Source organism: Cyanistes caeruleus, chromosome 7 (assembly GCF_971803275.1).
Source record: "Cyanistes caeruleus chromosome 7, bCyaCae1.hap1.1, whole genome shotgun sequence".
NCBI classification, from domain to species: Eukaryota; Metazoa; Chordata; class Aves; order Passeriformes; family Paridae; genus Cyanistes; species Cyanistes caeruleus.
This window is the reverse complement of record NC_141707.1, coordinates 8,523,713-8,541,831: the sequence shown is the minus strand read 5'-3', so window position 1 is coordinate 8,541,831 and position 18,119 is coordinate 8,523,713. Positions and strand designations below refer to the sequence as shown.

Below are 18,119 nucleotides of genomic sequence, written 5' to 3'. Positions count from 1 at the left end.
CATAGTCGCACATTATTTTCTTGCTTCTTCCCCAGGAAATCCCTTTCTGCCCTTTTTGTGCACATTTTTGATCTGGTCCTACATTAAGCTTTCAAAAATGCACTATATAGCACATTCTTCTGTAGAAGCATGCAGCCCTCAGCACAGTGTTTTCAAAGGCATCCACTTGGGGTGTGACTTTGCTTCGATTTGTAATGTTTTTTGTTCCTCCAGTTTTATTAATTTATGTAAACAATGAGTCAAAAACAACAACACAGCTGCTCCCATTTGAAAACATCACTGTGATGCGTATTGGATATTGTAGCTTGGTGCTTCCATTCTCATCCACACCTGGTTCCTGTGTTTTCCAGATGTGCTACCAGCACCAACAGCTCTGCCTGTGCCTGTCACACTCAGTATAGCAAGGTGAGCATCACCACTGAATCAGCAAATCCTATTGTCAATCCTATTTAATTATTGGGCTTTGGATTATTTTTTTCTTTCTTTGTTTAAGTACTCGGTGAGTATCAGTTAATGTGAGAAGGAAAATCTGCTGCACAAAAAGCCAAGAAAACCAAACTTCTGAGTTATCATGTTTAGTACTGTCCTCCAGTCCTCACTCTCAAAGCCTTTGGAAGAAATCAAGGTTTCTTATTTTACATCTTGCCTAATTAGGTCCCTGTTTGAGATTCCCTGTCAGGAGAATTAATCCATGATGTCAGAGGTTTATATCCAAAAAGGAGACAGAGGATTGCTGTAACTTTATTTGAACAAAGGGAGAGGCCATGGGACATTTCCCATGGGGTCTCTGGAATTGCTGGAGGATGCAGCCTTCTTTTTATCCCAATTTCCTGGCCACATTTTCCTCTCTCTTTCCCCATCGGCTGAGGTACTTGAGAGGCACAGACTTCCCAAAGCCCCTAATACAGATCCATCTTTTCTTTGTATCTCTGTTCTTTTTAAGTCCAGGAATTTAGCATAGCCTTGGGTGACAGTCTGTGTCAATTAGAGGAATTAGTGGAATTCCTCTGGAATTTATGGTCCCTCCCATTGCTTCTTTCACCTATCAGGATCTGGCTTTATCTACCAGCAGGCTCACAGCTTGTTTGGAAAGACACATCCCTCTCATTCCTTTCACCTGAACATCCCATGCAATTTAGAAGTAGAGGCTATGGTGTGAAAATGTGGTGCTTTTGTAATCTTCCCCAAGCTGGGTGGAGCTTTGCTTTATATTCCCAAGTCCTGCACTCAAACTGGGTCAGTGTATGCTAAAACAGGTAGTGTTTTATTCAGTTAATTTTTTTTGGTAAAAGTCCTGCTTCCCATCCAACATCTACATTCCTCTCTTAAAATAAGATACTCCTACTTCATCTTTCAATCCCCATAGCTAAAGCCAAAATAAAAATATTGCTGTGTGAGGATGAAGAAGAGGAAAATGTACAGTCTGGGAGCAAAGCTATCTCTGTCACTGCATAGAGAGCAGCACCTGACCTCAGGTGCCACCAGGGACAAGAAGCAGCTGTTTCTGTCATAGCCTGTGCTTCTCAGTGCAATGCTGGTAAGTGATTCTGCAGTTCTTGCAGGGCTCTGCCCTCCCTGGAGCCTAGCTCTGTCACTTGCAGGAAAAAAATACCTTGAATTGCTTCAGAGCACTGGCTGCACCCAAGCTTCTAGTGCGGGCTCTGGTGGTGTGTCCCTTTTAAATGACTTTCCATATGCTGGAAGGAAGGTTGATTTCACTTTCTTTCCCAAGATCTTACTGAACAGTTTAGAGACAGTGTATAGCTTTTAATCTTGCCTTTTTAGCTGCAGTGAAACTATTTGAAGGTCATGGCCAGTCCATTACTTTTGTAAAAAAAATTGTAGCTATGAAAAAAGCGCTCTGTAGTCATTCAGGGTATTTCCTTGCTTCATTGCAGAACTTGTTTGTTTGGAAGCAGTACTAAAATCCTATAAAACGAGGGCAAACTGAGCAGCATGTGATAGCCAGCTTGTTAAATGTTGTACAGTGTGGTTATTTTACTGGGTGATGCACATGATGCACATACCTACACATGCACATGTGACCCAGTATCATGGGATGTACAGAAGGGTTCATTAAAACCTTGCCTTTTCCATATCTGGGTCAGATTAGAGCTGAAAGAAAATATGCAGCTTAAAATCTTTGTGAATAATTAGCCTGACAAGTTGGTGCAGCTCAACAGATGAGGAGGGAGGAGGAATAAACACCAAAGTTGCTTATTCACAAGCAATGTCCTTAATTTCTGGCAGGGGTTCACCCATGGCTTTAATAAATCTGCTCCAGACATGTTAGCAGTGGCATGAAAATAACAGAGCTTGATTTCAGCCTGGGAATTACTATTTTGGAGTGTAATTCCTTCCACTGAAGCCAATAATTATCAAAGTCTGTTGGGTGAAAACAACTTGAACATTTTGAGAAGAGCACAGTTGAATGAAGAGCACAGAGAAAAGAGCCAGTGAGAAGAACACAGCTCTGTCAGCCAGGGTTGCAGGGCTAAACTGGAATCAGAGTATTCTTTTTTTTTGTAATAGTCTAGCATATAGAGTCTGAGAGAAGCATCAGTTCAGCATAGTATCAAAGATGGGATGAAATACATCTACCCTGAGTGATGATGCCTTAAGTTTTAGCTTTCATATTTTTCATATTCTGTGTTGCCTAGGTGTGTAGTTTTGAGCTTCATAATAAGTGTTAGTGAGCTCTCTTCACAGAGTAGGTAGAGCCTTTTACAATTCCTAAATTCCTTTTCTAGCTTGATACCAAGGACAATCATCACAAGTTTCAGACCCAAAAGCATAAACAATGATGGACTGAAGAGAGAAAATACAAAGGATGGGACTTCCTAACATGAAGCTGTAATTGGACAATTAACCCTGATATGCAGATGGACCAGAACTTATAAAAATGTGAGACCTCGTGACCAGTCATCCATTTTGTGACCATTTTTAGGTCAATCTTGGGTGTAGCCCTGGCCAGGCTCTTGTACTGCCCAAGGTGTATCCTTTAAGGCCTTTCAATAAATACCTACTTCATTCTTAACTCTGTCTGGCCTCTCTTCTAGGTCAGCCTTCTCAAGGCATCAGTGACACCCTAGGCTTGCTTCCTCATTCCCTGGCACAGCAACATAATTTAAAAACTAAAAAGTCCTGTCTGTCAGACAGTCCAACAGCTCCCTGTCCTGCAGGAGAAATCCTAGTAAGACATTCTGTCATGCATGGAGGGGTATTTGCATTGCCTCTGGTACAGGATATTTGATTACTATTCACCTTGGGCAGTGCTGTTGGAGCTTGGGAAGATGCAGGGCTCAGGTGATGATTGATGTCTTGCTGCACATGAGCTGTGCAGTTGCCCTTTCCTTAGGGTAAAAGCTTTATGGATAAGATGCATTCCTGAATGGTTGCTGTCAGGGAGGGTGACACCAAAACACAGCATAGCCAGAAAACTGGTTCAGTGTCACTGACAGCGCCACTCCAACACAGAGGTCAGCTGCAAAAGTGCTTGGGCTTGTCCCTCTTTGCCAAAATGTTCTTGTTCTGTCTGCTTTGTGGAAAGAAAGGAAAAAACATAGCTTTTTTTCCTGTAGGGTCGTTGGGTGAGATGTGTTTGGCTGCCCCTCTGACTTGCCACACTGGGGATTGCAGTCCCCTATCCTGAGCACTGGGTTATTTAATGCCTGGTTCTTCCCACATTTCTCAGCCTCTGGAAAGCATCTGCCTGTGCTCCAAACCTGGAGCTGCCTCACACAGGGCTTCTTGGACATTTGCTACACCTCAGTTTTTCAGGAGAAATATGTGCAGATGCGGAATTAGCTGAAGCCACCTCAGAAGCAGCAGCTGGTTTGGGGGGCAGCTTCTCTTTGGTTACGAAGTAGGGCAGATGAGGACATAGGAAATCCTGATCCTGAGGCTGAGCTACTCCCTCAGTAATTTTTTACAAACGAGCCTAGGTTATGCTGTGAAACCCATGGGAAGGACTCCACATCAGCTCTGACTGAGCCCACTGCTTCAATCCAGGCTGGGGATGGCAAAACAGGTCACCACTTCCTTCACAGAGCAGCTTAAATGCCTAGATGGAGCCCAGATAAGACTTGTCATGCTGGAGAGATTGCTGGCTCTGGAGTAACCCTCCTGTGGCCAGTAGGGTGTTCTGGGCCAGCCAACTGCCCCTCACCTTCCTGAGGGCTTGGGAGGTTTAACAAATGATAATGAAGGGAGATGGGGGAGGGATGGAAAAGGAGTCTCAGGACAAGAGTACAAGAAAGAGATCACTTGTGACTGCTCTGGTGCCCCTTTGCCAAGCAGTGCATTGTGAAAAGCACAGATATGTCACTGTATGACTAAAGACAGCATCAGACTGTCACAGGTGAATAGGGGAACTAAATGCATGTGTCATCAGCAGATCTAATATTAGGACCTGCTGAATTTTGAGTGCTGAACACTGGCAATCTGACTTTCCTGTGCAGTTATCTGGGATTTGAAATAGGTCAGAAGGTTTTGATCACTTTATTTCATATGATCCATTTGGAAAATTGATTGTCTTTGTCCTCCATATGGACCTGTTTCTGTCCCAGGTGTTGTGGCTCCTTCTGGCCCTCTCTTTGCTTTGCCGAGGCAGGAAAACCTGCACAACTTTTATTTTTGGTCCCAGACTGACTATCTGAAAGTGGGCATTGGCCACCAGGTTTTACCTGCATAATTCCAGCTTTTTCAAGCATTTCCCTCTGGGAGATTGTTTGAGTGACAGGATAACCAGGTTCTTCCATCCCATGCACCAGCTTCCACTGCCCCAGGGACTTCATGAAGAGGCTCATAGTCTCTCTTGCCAGTGTGATTTTCCTGCTGCCCCTGGCCTTATGGAACCTTTACCATTTGCACTCTCACTCTGACATGCCACCTGAGGACTTTCTTTCTGATACAGGTATCCCTCCTGTTCAAATCTGGATGCTGGTTTGCTTTTTGCCTTGCATCTCTCCCTCTCTGCTTTCTTGTGGCTTTCTGCTCCACTGTGCCCTGCGTGTTTCCTGGCTGCTTATCTCCCTTTCTTCCGCTCATTGTTCCCCATCCCCGCAGCCACAGCCAAGCCTCCTGCCACCACTGATGACTACTAGAGACATTTGCTTCCTCCCATTGCCTCACATCCCCTCTCAAGGGGGTCTGTGGAGATCAGTTACCAGGAAATTCAGCCTATCTGTAGAGAACTTAAACTGAAATGCCTGAGTGTTCTTGGTACATTGTTGACCCTGTTGCAGCCCTCATGATATAATGTAAAATTTCTCACACCATCCCAGAGTGCCAAGAAATTAAAGTGCTGGAGCTGCTGAGACAAAGGTCTGGCTTTTCCTTGCCTGTGTGGGTGGATGAAGTATTCCTCCCTAGCTTTGCCCCTGGAATTGACTGTGTCTGAAATCAGAGCCGAACAAAACAACTCCAGCCCCCAAACAGCTGATATTTAATACTTCAGGCTGTGCATTTCCTAAATGTTTTGGTGCAGAATTACGGATTGGAAGTGGAAAGCTGAGTCTTATTAGAAGTATTGGGCAGCCTTAAATCCCTTGGTTTGAGGAACCCTTTGGCTGACACCTAAGTATTAAATACTGGGTAACCCATTGCCCAGTGCGGACGGTTTCTTCTGGAGCACAAAACATGGCACAGGATGTTCTTAACACACTACTTGAGGAAAAGCAGAAGAAAAAAAAAAAAAATAATAAAAAAGAAGTGTTTTCCAGCTGCATTTCAGTCCATGATCTTAGCACATTTTTTCTGGTGAGAGGCTGAAAAGCAGTGGGAGTCAGGAGGGGAAGTAGAGGCTTGAAAAGAGTGCAGGCTGAAAAGGGATAGGAAGCCAAAGAAATGTGGAAGACTGGAGGGCAAAAAGTGGAGGATGAAACTTGGGGAGAGGCTAAAGTACTGTGGGACACTAATGAAATCTTTTTTGTGGAGGACTAAGGAGAAACCATTAAATAGAATGTAGTCTTAATATAAAAGTGAGGCCCTAAAGGGATAGAGGGATAAAGGAGAATGGGAGACTGAAAAAGAACAGAAGTCTCAGTGTAGAAGGTAGGGGGGGAAAAAAGTGGAAATGGAGGAAACAAGGAAGGCTAAAAAAAAAAAAAAGTAGAGGCTAAAAATGAGAGGGAGGCCAGAAAGAAAGTGAAGTAACAAAGAAAACTGGACAGAAAAAAAAGAGTATGCAAAAGAATAAAACACAATTAAAAAAAGGTCTGTGAGAAGAAAAAATGAGTCAACAAAAAACAGAGCCTGGAAAAGGGTAGAGGGCCAAGAAAAGGTGGGAGAGAAGAAGAAATGCAGAAGCTGAAAGGACAGGAGGGCACAATTATGTGGGAAGCAAAAAATACCCAAAGTATAGACCAAAAATTTGAAAGGTGAAACACCAAGGGAGAGTGTGGGGAGAGGGAGAAAGAGAGGGGCAAAAAGAGGTGGGAGGCCAAGAAGAGGGAAACTGGAGATCAAGGCCAGAAAAATATAAAGGCTGGAATGGGGAGGAAGGCTGAATAAAGGGTAGAGGCCAGAAAAAAGTGGAGTCTGTGAAGTGGTGGGAGGTTAAATTGGAGTGGGAGGGTGAAAAGGGGTAGAAGTCTGGAAAGGGATGCTAAGTTGGAGTGAAACTTTAGGAGACAAAAAAGTGGAAGCTGATATGTGGTGGAAAGCCAAAGAGGGTGAGAGGTCTGAGGAAAAGGTTAGGCCAGAAAACAGTGGAGGTCAAATTCTGTCAGATGTGGAAAAGTTGTGGGTGGCTGGAGCACAAGTGGAAACCAGGAAAAAGTGGAGGCTAAAAAGGAGTGGAGGCTAAAATGGTGTGAGAGTCCAAAGAGATGGTGGGAGGCTGGAAAGCAAGAAGTAGCCAGAAAAATAATGGAGCCCTAAAAGTGATGGGAGGCTAAATTAGAGCAGGAGAGTGAAAGGGTTGGAAGTGTGGAGGGGAGGAAATGGAAAGGGGAATGGGAGAGGCAAAAAAGATGTGAAAGTTTTAAGAAGGATGGGAAGCTGGAAAACAAGATGTGGCCATAAATGTGAAGCCTTAAAAGTGGTGGGAGGTTGGAGGGAAGTAAAGGTCAGGAAGTAGTGGAGGCTGAAAAGAGGGCAGAGGCCACAGGAAGGGCCAAGGTGAGGCTGAGGAAGGGCAGGGCAGAGGCAAGGCAAGGTAATCAAGGCAGTGTAAGTCAGGCAGGAGGAAGGCAGTACAAAGCAAGGCAGAATTTAAAGTATGGTCAAAGTATTACAACCTCACCCCTTCCTCTGAGGGGTAATTGGGTAATGAGAAAGCATTCTATTGGAATACCAGTAAATCTGATACCTTTTCTGGGTGAATGTTACTTTCTGGTTGACAAACTTAACTGATGTTCACTCAGATGGCCTGAAATAAGTATTTCAGACAGTGGCTTCCCAGGCGTCAATTTAGAAACCTCTATGTTCAGTACTACTAATTAAAACTTTTTTTTTTTTTTTTAAGGAAAAAAGTTTGCTTTTTCAGCTTGAATGTATTAAAAGTAGCAAGACAGCAGTTTGTTAAAATATTAATGTTACATTTTCATTATAGATTGGATTTAATGGGGCATGCTAGCTTGTGCCAACATTGTGCTGTTAACCTGTGGCTCCTAACACCTGCCATAAAATACAGGTAATTCAGTCATTTGGTCTGAGGAGTTCTATTTATTCATGCCACACACAGGGCTTTGTACCTTCAGTGCAGGCAGTGATGTTTTTCTCCTCCATCCACACAAGCCAGAGCTTTAACAAGGTGGGAGGTTCTCCTGCACACTGATGTAGTCACAGAAGGCAGTCACAGTCAGCTCTGCCACAAAGGAAGGGGTTAGACTGTAATATTCAAATTCTTAATTAAACAGCAAATTGTTGTGAATGGTGAGGATTATTCAGTGTGAGAAGTATTTTCCATGCTTCTGCAATGGTAACAGAGCCATTGAAATACTACTTTTCCATATTTTCAGGCTGTCTTAACAATTACAAATAAGGTATTTTAAAAGCAATGTTCTGCCTGTGGCTTTTGATGGCTGGTGCTCTGCATTTCCCTGCCTTGTGAGCCTATAAAACAGAGGGGTATGGAAAACTCCTGCTCTGGATTTACATTCTGGACCTCCAGTCTTGTGGGCCACTGCCTGCACCAGTCCTGGAGAAGGGGGTAAGGCCTGGTGACCTCACTGAGGGTGTTTCCCTGCCTGGCATTGTACCATGATGAGCAGCAAGAGTTGAGTTGCCTGACCTGCAAACTCTTTACATCAACTCCCAGGCCATAAAAATTCTCTCACACATATTACATTAGGGGTTGGAGACAGAAATGACACAAATTCCTGAGGGTCCTCAACAAACAGCCGCTTTTGTTGCTCAGAACTTTCTTATATAATGTGCACAAAACTCTAAGCTCTGCAGTTTAGAGAATTCACTGGTTGAGGTTTTAGCACCACCCAGCTCTTTCACCAGTGCTACCTCTGCTTCTCATAAAAAGGCAGCAGGTTTGGCTAACAGCTGTGTGATGTCTTGATTTTTCTTTTTTCAAATGATTTACTTCTGTGATTCTCACTTCTGGTGAGAGCTGGATTCATTGTCAAAGGATCTGTGTGTGAGCACCAGAGCCAGGCCACCTTAACAGGGTCAGTTGGAGGTTTTGCTCTAATTTCATCCATTTTGTGACTGAATTACTGCAAATGCTGAATTTGGATTTGAAAAATAGTAACTTTGTTGTTTTTTTTTCTCTGCTTAGGGCAGGGATCTTCAGGTTAGTAATGCAAGCAGATATTCTGCACGGAGCAGAAGGTATTCCCTGGAGCATACAGATCTCCCTGATTCCCCTCAGCTTCAGAGCACTGAAGGGAAACTTTCTTCTGGCTCTTTTTAAACAAGGTTTTCTATGTGCCCTTCTCTATAGTGCAAATACATAGCACTTCTCTGAGTGCAAATACTGTTTTTTCAGAAAATGCCACATGAAATTGTAAAGTGTACCCTAAGGAGCTCTCAAACCCAGCTCTGCATTAACACATACCAACAAAATCACAGTGCAGTCCTAGTTTTAACTTTACAGGGATCATTGGGGAGTTTTAGCTGTTATGACAGTGGATCTTTGTTTCCAGATGTTTTTTGGGTGGGAATCTTAGGAACAATGTAAAATTCTGATAGGAATATGTTGATGGAAGAGAGTTGTGCTGGAGGTTTTCATGTAGGAGTTTGCATTTAATAAATTGCTGGTTGTGTAAGTCTTCTTGTAAGAGGAACAAAGTATTTTAAGCTGCAGGATGCAAAAAAGGGATATTAATTTAACGTGAATTGATGAAAACTGGATGCTTTGTAAGGTGCAGAAATAGGGACAAAGATCAGGTCTGTGCAGTGAAACTGGTACAAAAAATTAGTGCAAAGTGATCAAAGGAGGACTGTGTCTTCCTGGTGTGTTTCCCAGTGTGTCAGATGATTATAAGCTTGAACTTCAAAAAATTCAAGACTATTTGAAATAGCTGTGGAAAAATTTGGTCTTTGGCCATAGCTTGTCTTAATAACAAATTCTTTTGTCCCTCCAGAGAAGACTAGAGTAAAAGTGGATCAACAGGGATAGGTAGCATTGAAACTGGAAAATTAATATGGGGATTTATTTTGGGACCTGATGGTCATTAAATCCTTTAACATGTTTGGCATTGCACTAGCACAAATTGTACCAACACTGTGCTCCAGAGGATGCAGTTTAAGATGATTTAAGGCTCACATTACTTAGGTGAGTTTCAGACCAGCGTCCAAAGGAACTAAATAAATGCCAGGAGCTCTTGTTATAATCATAGCTTAGTTAATAACTGTTCTTTTTAATTTTGAAATAGTACATCCTAGTGATATGATCAATATAGTGGCAGGACTGTGATAAAATATGTTGTTGGAAAAAGTAAAGTGGGTAAGGAGCCAAGCAAAAACTGATGATAATTACTATCTTTGGTGAAATAAAACACTTTTGAGTTCACACTTATGTCTGTAAAGGCTAAAGCTTCCAGAAACATCCATGGATTTCTCCTTCTAAAAATTTGTCAACAGGATACATAAAAAAAATGCACCTTTTAAACAAATTGAGTAATCTATTGGTTAAGAATGCATTTAAACTACTAATTCTGTGTTGTATTATCTTCAGCAGGGAAATTAGCATATAAAGCAGAAGTGCATCACATTTTCCAAGGTCTTATGAGATTCTGTTTATCTTGCTTCTTTTAGTTACATTTTGAAAGGTTACCTGGACCTTGATGTAACTTGTGTGGAGGCTCTGCCTAACTCAAAGTGGTTTTGAAGACAAACTGGTCTTTGTGGTTATAGCATGTCAGATTGATGAGAGAGCACTTGTTAAGAAAACACATCTACTTTTTGGCATAAAAATATCCTAATTGTGCATTCCCAAATAACCTCATTTAAAAATCTGCCCTTTAGATGTGAGAATAAGACAATGGGTTATGATACTGTATTTGTTATTATGATATGTATTTATTATGTAGTATTTATTATGCTAAATATTTATCATAATTATTTATTTTTATATAAATAAATAATATTAAATATTTATTATTTATATTATTATTTAGTATTCATTATACTAAATTAAGGGCTTAGTTGGGAGGCAGTTTTTCATGGAGAATGCCTACCTTTGTGTTTCCATTTACAAATCTGAATGGCTGCCTGTCCCTACACGTGTGATTCATTCTCCAGAGAAGATGTCAGAGGTGTATTATTTGACTAACTCAATGGGAGCACAGCCAGATCATCTTGCTTGAGTCATCCAGATGGAAATATTTCATCAGGCCTGCAGACCTCTGGCATGTCACATGCAGCCCTTGAAAGAAGTAGGGAAAGGAGAAGAAAAACCCATCCTGAGTGCTCCCCATCCTGATGGCCCTGCTAGGAGCCCATTCCCAGGGGTTTTTCCCTGCCTTTCTGTTTGTCATGGGGAAAAAGGCTGCAGAAGGGATTTGTGCCAGCATTGAAAAGGGCAATTTTTGTAGTCTTAAAGAAATTCATTGGCTAACCGAAGTGTTTTCTACCAAGCTCTAGAATTGTAACATTGCTGATACATTATTGATGGGGACAGAGCAAACCACAAAATATTCTTCCTGAAAGGAATTACGAGTTCAGTAGAGTGGATCAGTGTTTCAGAGCAAAAGTCCTTTTTAACTTGAAGTTAATTTTTAATTTATTGTTGTCGTTGTTGTCATTGAGTTGGTATAAGAAATGGATGAACTTTTTAAATTTCACTTTCTTGGTTTGACCACGAGAGCAGGAGTTGACTGGAAGCTAAGGACTTTTAAACAGTTCTGTGAATTATGAAATTCCAAACCCTAAAAGCTTCTCATTCTTCATTCCTTACATTCTTTCAAAAACAAGGCAGGTACATCCCCAGTGGCAACTTGTAAAGAATGCAGAAACCCCACTCTTGAGTACCAAAACAGAATGACTTCAGAAATTCGCAAAGCACCTTATTTTTTTCCAATGTACTCTACTAGGTTGGCTCAGGAAGGTACCCAAAATGTCAGCTCTGACCTCTTTCATGCTTAATTATCCTGTTACCTAGTTTAGCAGCAGTGTTAAGGTGATGGTGTCCAAACAGAAATGCAGGAACTATCCATGTATGGTCATGAGGAGATCTGGGGTGATTTTGGCTTGTTTACCTGGAGGAATATGTAAAGGACTATGTTAAGTCCTTTGTATGTAAAGGAATATGTAAAGGACTAAATACCAGCACTTAGTAAATGCTTCTAAGGGAGCGGGACCTGCAAGAAACTAAAATTTGTAGATTAATGTTCTATGTATTTCATAGAATATGCCACGTTAGAAGGGAGACACAAGGATCACTGAGTCCAACATCTGGCCCTGCACAGGACCACCCCCAAGTGTCACACTATATGCCTGAGAGTATTGTCCAAATGGTCCTTGAGCTCTGTCAGGATTGGTGCTGTGGCCACTTCTCTGGGCAGCCTGTTCCAGTCACCCACTGGGACAAGAACATTTTTCTGATAACCTCAACCTCCCCTTGCACAACTTTAGGCCATTACTTTGGGTCCTGTCACTGGTCACCACAGAGAAGGGATCCCATGAGAGGGACTAAGCAGTGCCTCCTAAGTAAGTGTCTGTTTCTCATACCCATCCATCCCTCTCTTCACCATCCCTATGCCTCTAAACATAAGGTGCCTCCATCTCCATTGTTCTTAAAAACACAAAATACAGGAAAGAGTCAGACTGTGCAGGTGTTGTTTTCTGAGGATGCTGCACAACCTGTATTTGGAAGTTCAGCCTATCTTATGGATGTGTTCAAGGCCAGGTTGGATGTGGCTTTCAGCAGCATAGTCTAGTAGAAGGTCTTCCCACCCACAGTAGGGGTTGGAATGAATGATCTTTCAGGTCCTTTCCAACCAAAACCATTCTGGGATTCTGGGATTTTGGCCTTTTCTCATTCTCAGAACTTTAACAGCTCCATTAGCTGCTGCAGTCTTAGCAGATGCAGAATTGCAGTACAGGTTTTGTGGAACTTCTACAAATGTCTGAAATGACCAGAAATATAGAGAAATAGAATGGACATATAGAGTAATTAATAGGAATCTTCTTAAATCAGGCTCTCCACTATAAAACTCTCCACCAGAGGTTTATACATCTTCAAGGATGGAGATTCTGTGGTCTTCTCCAGTGTTTGACCATCCTCGTGATGCAAATAGTTTTCCTTATATCTGATGTATATGTTATTATCTTCTGGGAAGCCTGAGAAAAGCTATAGCTCATCTTAATGCTGCAGTTTAACTGCATCTGAAGCAAACAGTGAGTGAATTAAAATACATTTGTGAATATCTTTGTGTGGCAAGTGAAATTGAAAGAAATAATTTCTCCCAGGCTGAGAGTCACATGGATAAAAGTTGTTCTTCAGTTTCTGACACTTTATGCAAGGCTTTAATCTTCCCTCTCCCCCAAAAGTACAGCAAACACAAAAATGGACTGATGTTCTAAAGCAGTGGAGTGATAATGGGGTTCATCACTATGATTTGATGTGATTCCATTCAATGCACTGGAGAGCTGTGAAAGCAGCACGCTTCCCTCCTGCTTTATCCAAAAATACAGCCTGAGACAACCTTGTGATGGCTCAAGGGCAGCAGCAGTTAATGGAGCTTTATTGGATTTTTCCCTTAGTGCTGAGGAATGACATGTAACAGGAGGAATTTGACACTGAACAGTTGCTGAAGATCTACAGCTTTCCTTATTTATTCAGGCAAGAAAGTTGTATTTTTTTTTTAATATGACTTTTGCTTGGAATTTCCGCTATTTAAATGGAGATAGAAGATATAATGGGCACATTAATACTTTTAAGATAACTTAAGATGAAATTATGCAGACAAATAACAGGAGCTAAGGAGGATGAGGAAAACCAGTACTTCCAGTCTAAGACTTCCCTCCAGCATTTTCCAGATGAATTCTGCATTGAGCTGCTGGAATAACTTCACCCTCAAAGCATGATACAGATACATGAAAAAAGGAAACATACTGAGCACAGGCTATTTAGAATTTTGCTTGAAATATTTACCTCTAAAAATCTGATATTACTGTTTCAAATTTCCTTCCCTTGCTTGCCTGTATCTACATCTACAATTTGAAGTGATGTGTCTAAAGGAAGAGACATAGGTATGAATATGTTACAAAATGCAATTAACAACTTTGTGGGAGCTTTCAATGTGAATATTTCCTGAACTTACACCAACCTGATTCTCTCCCAAGTACTCTGTCTTCACTACTGTGCTAATGCTCCAAATGTCCTTGTTTATGGATCTCCTAAATGTGGTTAAACATAAACTGAAAACAGGCCTTCAGTTCCTGCCTACTATGGAAGTCAGAGAAGTAGATTTTTACAGCTGTTTTGCCCTCTTCTGAGATGACTCCTCTCTCTTTGTAATGTGCTGTGGGTCCTTTTCCCTGATGTTATTCTCACAACTCAGGAGATGTCCTTGCTTTCCTCTGCAAGGTTATGATTTTCTGTTGATGGTTTTGGGAATGTTCCAGCTCCACTGCAGTTTATCTATAGCAAACAAATACTGAAGTCTGTAAGTATAAGTGGTATTTTTCTTGTTTGTTCTAGTGCTAGATGGTTGCATTAAATTGAAACATTAAAATATTTATCCTTGGGGTTTGGTAAAGTTTGCATGGTTGGTTTTCTGTAAAGTTCAACAGGACTCAGAAGGGTGGATGTATATTTCTTCTTAATTTGAGTCTCTTGGTCTAATTCCTGTCCTGTGAAGGATGTCAGGTACTGAATCTGAGGAAGATACAGCTCAGAACTCTGCATGACCCCAAGGTGAGCATCATTCCCCTGGGGATGCATAGCTTCAAGATCCATCTCCTAAAGTACTTTTTTCCTCCATGTTTTTAAATATGGCTTTTGTAAAAAGATTTCTCTAAACTCTTAAACACTTCTCAAAACCTCTTCAGGAAATATATATATATATATAAATAGTGAGCTTTGGAAAGTGTTTTTTCATCCCCAATACAGTTAGCATTTTAGCCCACTTTAATCTTCCCAGCAGTTTACTGAGTTTTAGGAAATATCAAACTCCTTTTAGAAGACAGAACAACAGATTTTATTTCACTTAAATGAGAAAATGCAGAACAGCTCAGGAAGCTTCCCTGAGTACTTATTAAACTTTCTAATTACTGTTTAGCCCATATAAACCTCACAGCTACAGTTCAAATATTTTGAGGGCTGAGATGATGGTGGGAGATTAACTGGAACAAGTGTGTTATTAAATGCAGTTTAGACCTTGCATACTTAATAATACAATTAATGTCATAGAAATGATTCCCCACTCAGTTCTACAAGAAAAACTCTCTAGGAGCTCTCTCACTTCACTGTTGAAAGCTGGGGGTGGAGGCTGGACATTGATGGAGAGGAGGAAGAGGAGGGGTGAAAGTTTGCAGGGTCCAGCTGGCAGGTGGGGCTCTACCAGCTGTCACTGCACGATGCTGATCCTAAGGAAAAGCCCAGAGGGAAGCTCTTGATAGCCCAGAATGAAGTGGGCATGAAACCAGGGAGAAGAAGGATAGGAAAACAGTGACTTCAGCCAGAGTATGACCCTGAACTTCCATGGCACTGGCTGTGTCACTGTGTGGAGGAGTCAGTGGTGTCTGTGCCAAGGGCAAGGGCTGCACCTGCAGCAATGTGGCTGGGGGTGCTCAGGGGGACACTCTGCAAGGAGAGACAGCAGATGCTGAGGATCTGAGCATTGGCTGTGCCTGTTCTCCAGGCTTTACTCTGCTCTGTGCCTGCAGCCTGAGTTCCCCTGGATGATAGGAACTGACCACCAGTTTAGTATGGTCCCAGAGCAGTCCAGCTTTTGTGCTTTGAGGATACTCTGCCATGTGAATCGAAGTGCAGGAGTTGAGAATGATTGGAAGGTTTTCTTCAAAACTGGAAGCAAGAGAGGTGGCTGCTCCATGAACACCTGGCATTGCTGCCCTGACTCCTCTGGGGCATTTTAGTCTGATAGACTGAGCTTCCTGCTCTTCAAGCTGTCTCTGTGTGCTACACTTTCCCTAAATAACCAGTGGAGAGAAGTTTGTATCTGTTTAGTCCACACATGCAGAGAATGAAGAAAATCTCTCCTGGTCACAGCTTACATCATACAAAATCTTGTGACTTACATTTTAGTGTTCTTCTCTCGGCTCTGGTTGTCCCTTTCTTCTGAGCAGGCATTCTCACCAGACATTACTGCAATGCACTTTCTAGAGGAGTCCCAAATGTGAGGCTAATCCAGCAGGTCAGAGGCTGGTTTCAGGCAACCACTGATGTTACTAGCCCTACCAGGAAAAAAATCAAGGTAAATTCATGTGATCACATTTTCTCTTTATAGTATCTGGTTATGAGTAGGAGTGAGAGATGCAGAGAACATTACAGTGAGTCAGTAGGAACTTTCTCTTGGCACAGGTTAGTCACAGAATCACAGAATGCTTTGGGGTGGAAGGGACCTTAGATATAATCTCATTCCACAGCCCCTGCCATGGGCAGGGGCAATTTCCACTAGACTAGGTTGTCCAAAGTCCCATCCAGCCTGGCTTTGATCACTTCCAATTAGCAGAGAAGAAGACAATTTTTGTTCAAAGAAAAAACTGGACTTTTTTTTTTTTTTTTTTTACTGTTCTCTACAAATTTCACATTATTGTGGGTCTCTGCAACTTCACTTCCAGTCTTCTCACTGATGTGCTTTGAATGCCTTTTCCACTCTCTGTTCTTCATTCTATTTATGTGGTTCTCCACCTTCTGTCTGTGCTTTGAGGGTGTCATCTCCTCCAGAGGCTGCCTTGCCAGCTGACCATCCCCAGCCAGGACCAGAGCAGTGCTTGGGTCAAATGGAAATTTACCACTGCTGTGGTACACTTACCAGTGCTGTGTAAATATTTACTATATTTACTAAAGCTGCTTTACTATTAGAAAAAAATCTGTGCAGGTGGTGTTCTGGAAATTAACTGACCTACAACACCTCCTCTTGCTTCCACCCTTCAGCTGTTGGCTAAGGATGGCAGCAACTCGCAGCTTTAAGGGAGATTTGTCCAGAGAGCTGAGTCAAAGAGAATATATCCTTTCCTCTCTTGTGACATCTCAAGAGTTTTTTTTTCCTGAGATTTATTTTTAATATATTATTTATTATGTGTAAGAAATAATTAAAATGCTAACACTGCTCAGGTGTACTTCCTGTGTAAGGAAATGTAATCTTAAATATTTAATGTAGCTATTTAAAAAACAAATTCGTATTCACGTAGCGCCATCTGTCACCAAGTCTCTGCAACTGCACAGGACAAGGGCATTTTATTTTTATTGAATTAACATAACTCTTGTCAGCATTTAAAAATAACTTCTTTAGGGGGAAAGAAAAAAAGGAAAGAAAAAGGTTTCTTAGCTCTTATTTTACAGAGTGTTTTTTAATACTGCATCCAGCTGTGTGAAGAGTGAGTTTGGTGAAGCTAACTAGCTAATTTTATCTATTTAATTTATCTTATTGGTTTAGAAACCAATAGTAACCATGATTATCCCTGGTAGTTATAAGGTAGGCTTTACTTCTGAAGGCTCAATCTTTGCCTGTCCATCTGAATGAATGTCTTGGTTTAAAACAATTTAAAGGGGGCACTCTAAGATGAGTTACCTCTCCCTTTTTTAAGTTTTACCTCCCTTTCCACCAATAAGGATAAATGAATATGAGTAGATATAAGTGAAAAAAAACCCAGTTTATTAAAAAATGGAAATTTTTATATCTGAAGTTTAATAAAGGACAAGAGGAGACAAAGATAATAAAGCAAAGTTTAACAGCCAGGTGCTTGGCATTCAGCCAAGAGCACACCTGCCATTTCAGAGACACCCTTTATATTCCTTTCCTGTTGCATCACCCTATTGCATTTTCATAAACAATTACACATATTTAAACTTTTCCCAGATTAGTTTACATGTTCCAAGAACTGTTTAGCATGGCCCCTCCTCAGGACAGCCGTTTAGAGCATGTGCATTTTTTGGCTGTGGTTTTAGCCCATTCTTATTATCACCTCCAGTTTGGGTTTTGGTCCATACTCAGCACCTTCAGATGGTGGGTGCTGAGAGTTGGCACATCAGGAGCAGGGGTCTTCATCATATTGGATGTTATCCCAACCAAGCAGGCAGTTCAATTACCACATGCATATCAGCTATTTCACTACTATGTCTAAGTTTAGTTTATAGCAGAAATAAAAACTATATAGCTACTTTAACATTATACATATAGCATTTAATATTTGCCAAATGCCAATATTATGTATTTATAACAACGGCTACAGACTGGTGCTGCAAAATTCAATCTGAAACAGTTTTTGACTGCAAAATGCAGCTTCTTGAGTTGCAACTCTTGTAAGTAGAGGCAAGAAAAAGCCAAGAGGCAGAGAATGACTGCCTGAGTGCCTCGACTTCTAAAGAGCCCAGGACACCTCAGCCCCTGTGCCTCCATTCTGTTTTCTGGCCTCAAAGTCTTAAACAGGCCATAATAAGTTTGAGCACAGGTACATAAGGAATACAATTAACATTTTGGGTTCCCTAGGACAATGCACCATTAAATACAATGAGGAATTTCTTAGCTTTG

General features: G+C 41.4%; 1 long non-coding RNA gene across 2 annotated transcripts; it reads left to right on the top strand.

Annotated features, from left to right (window-relative positions):
• The first annotated feature begins 1,087 nt into the window (after positions 1-1,087).
• Positions 1,088-3,037, top strand: LOC147652169 (uncharacterized). 2 transcript variants are annotated; one of them, XR_015288833.1, is made up of 3 exons: positions 1,088-1,256; positions 1,367-1,537; positions 2,751-3,037. It is a non-coding gene; the product is annotated as an uncharacterized LOC147652169 (long non-coding RNA). The 2 variants fall into 2 exon arrangements; XR_015288834.1 differs by having other exon boundaries at positions 1,092-1,256; positions 1,336-1,537.
• Positions 3,038-18,119: the final 15,082 nt, after the last annotated feature.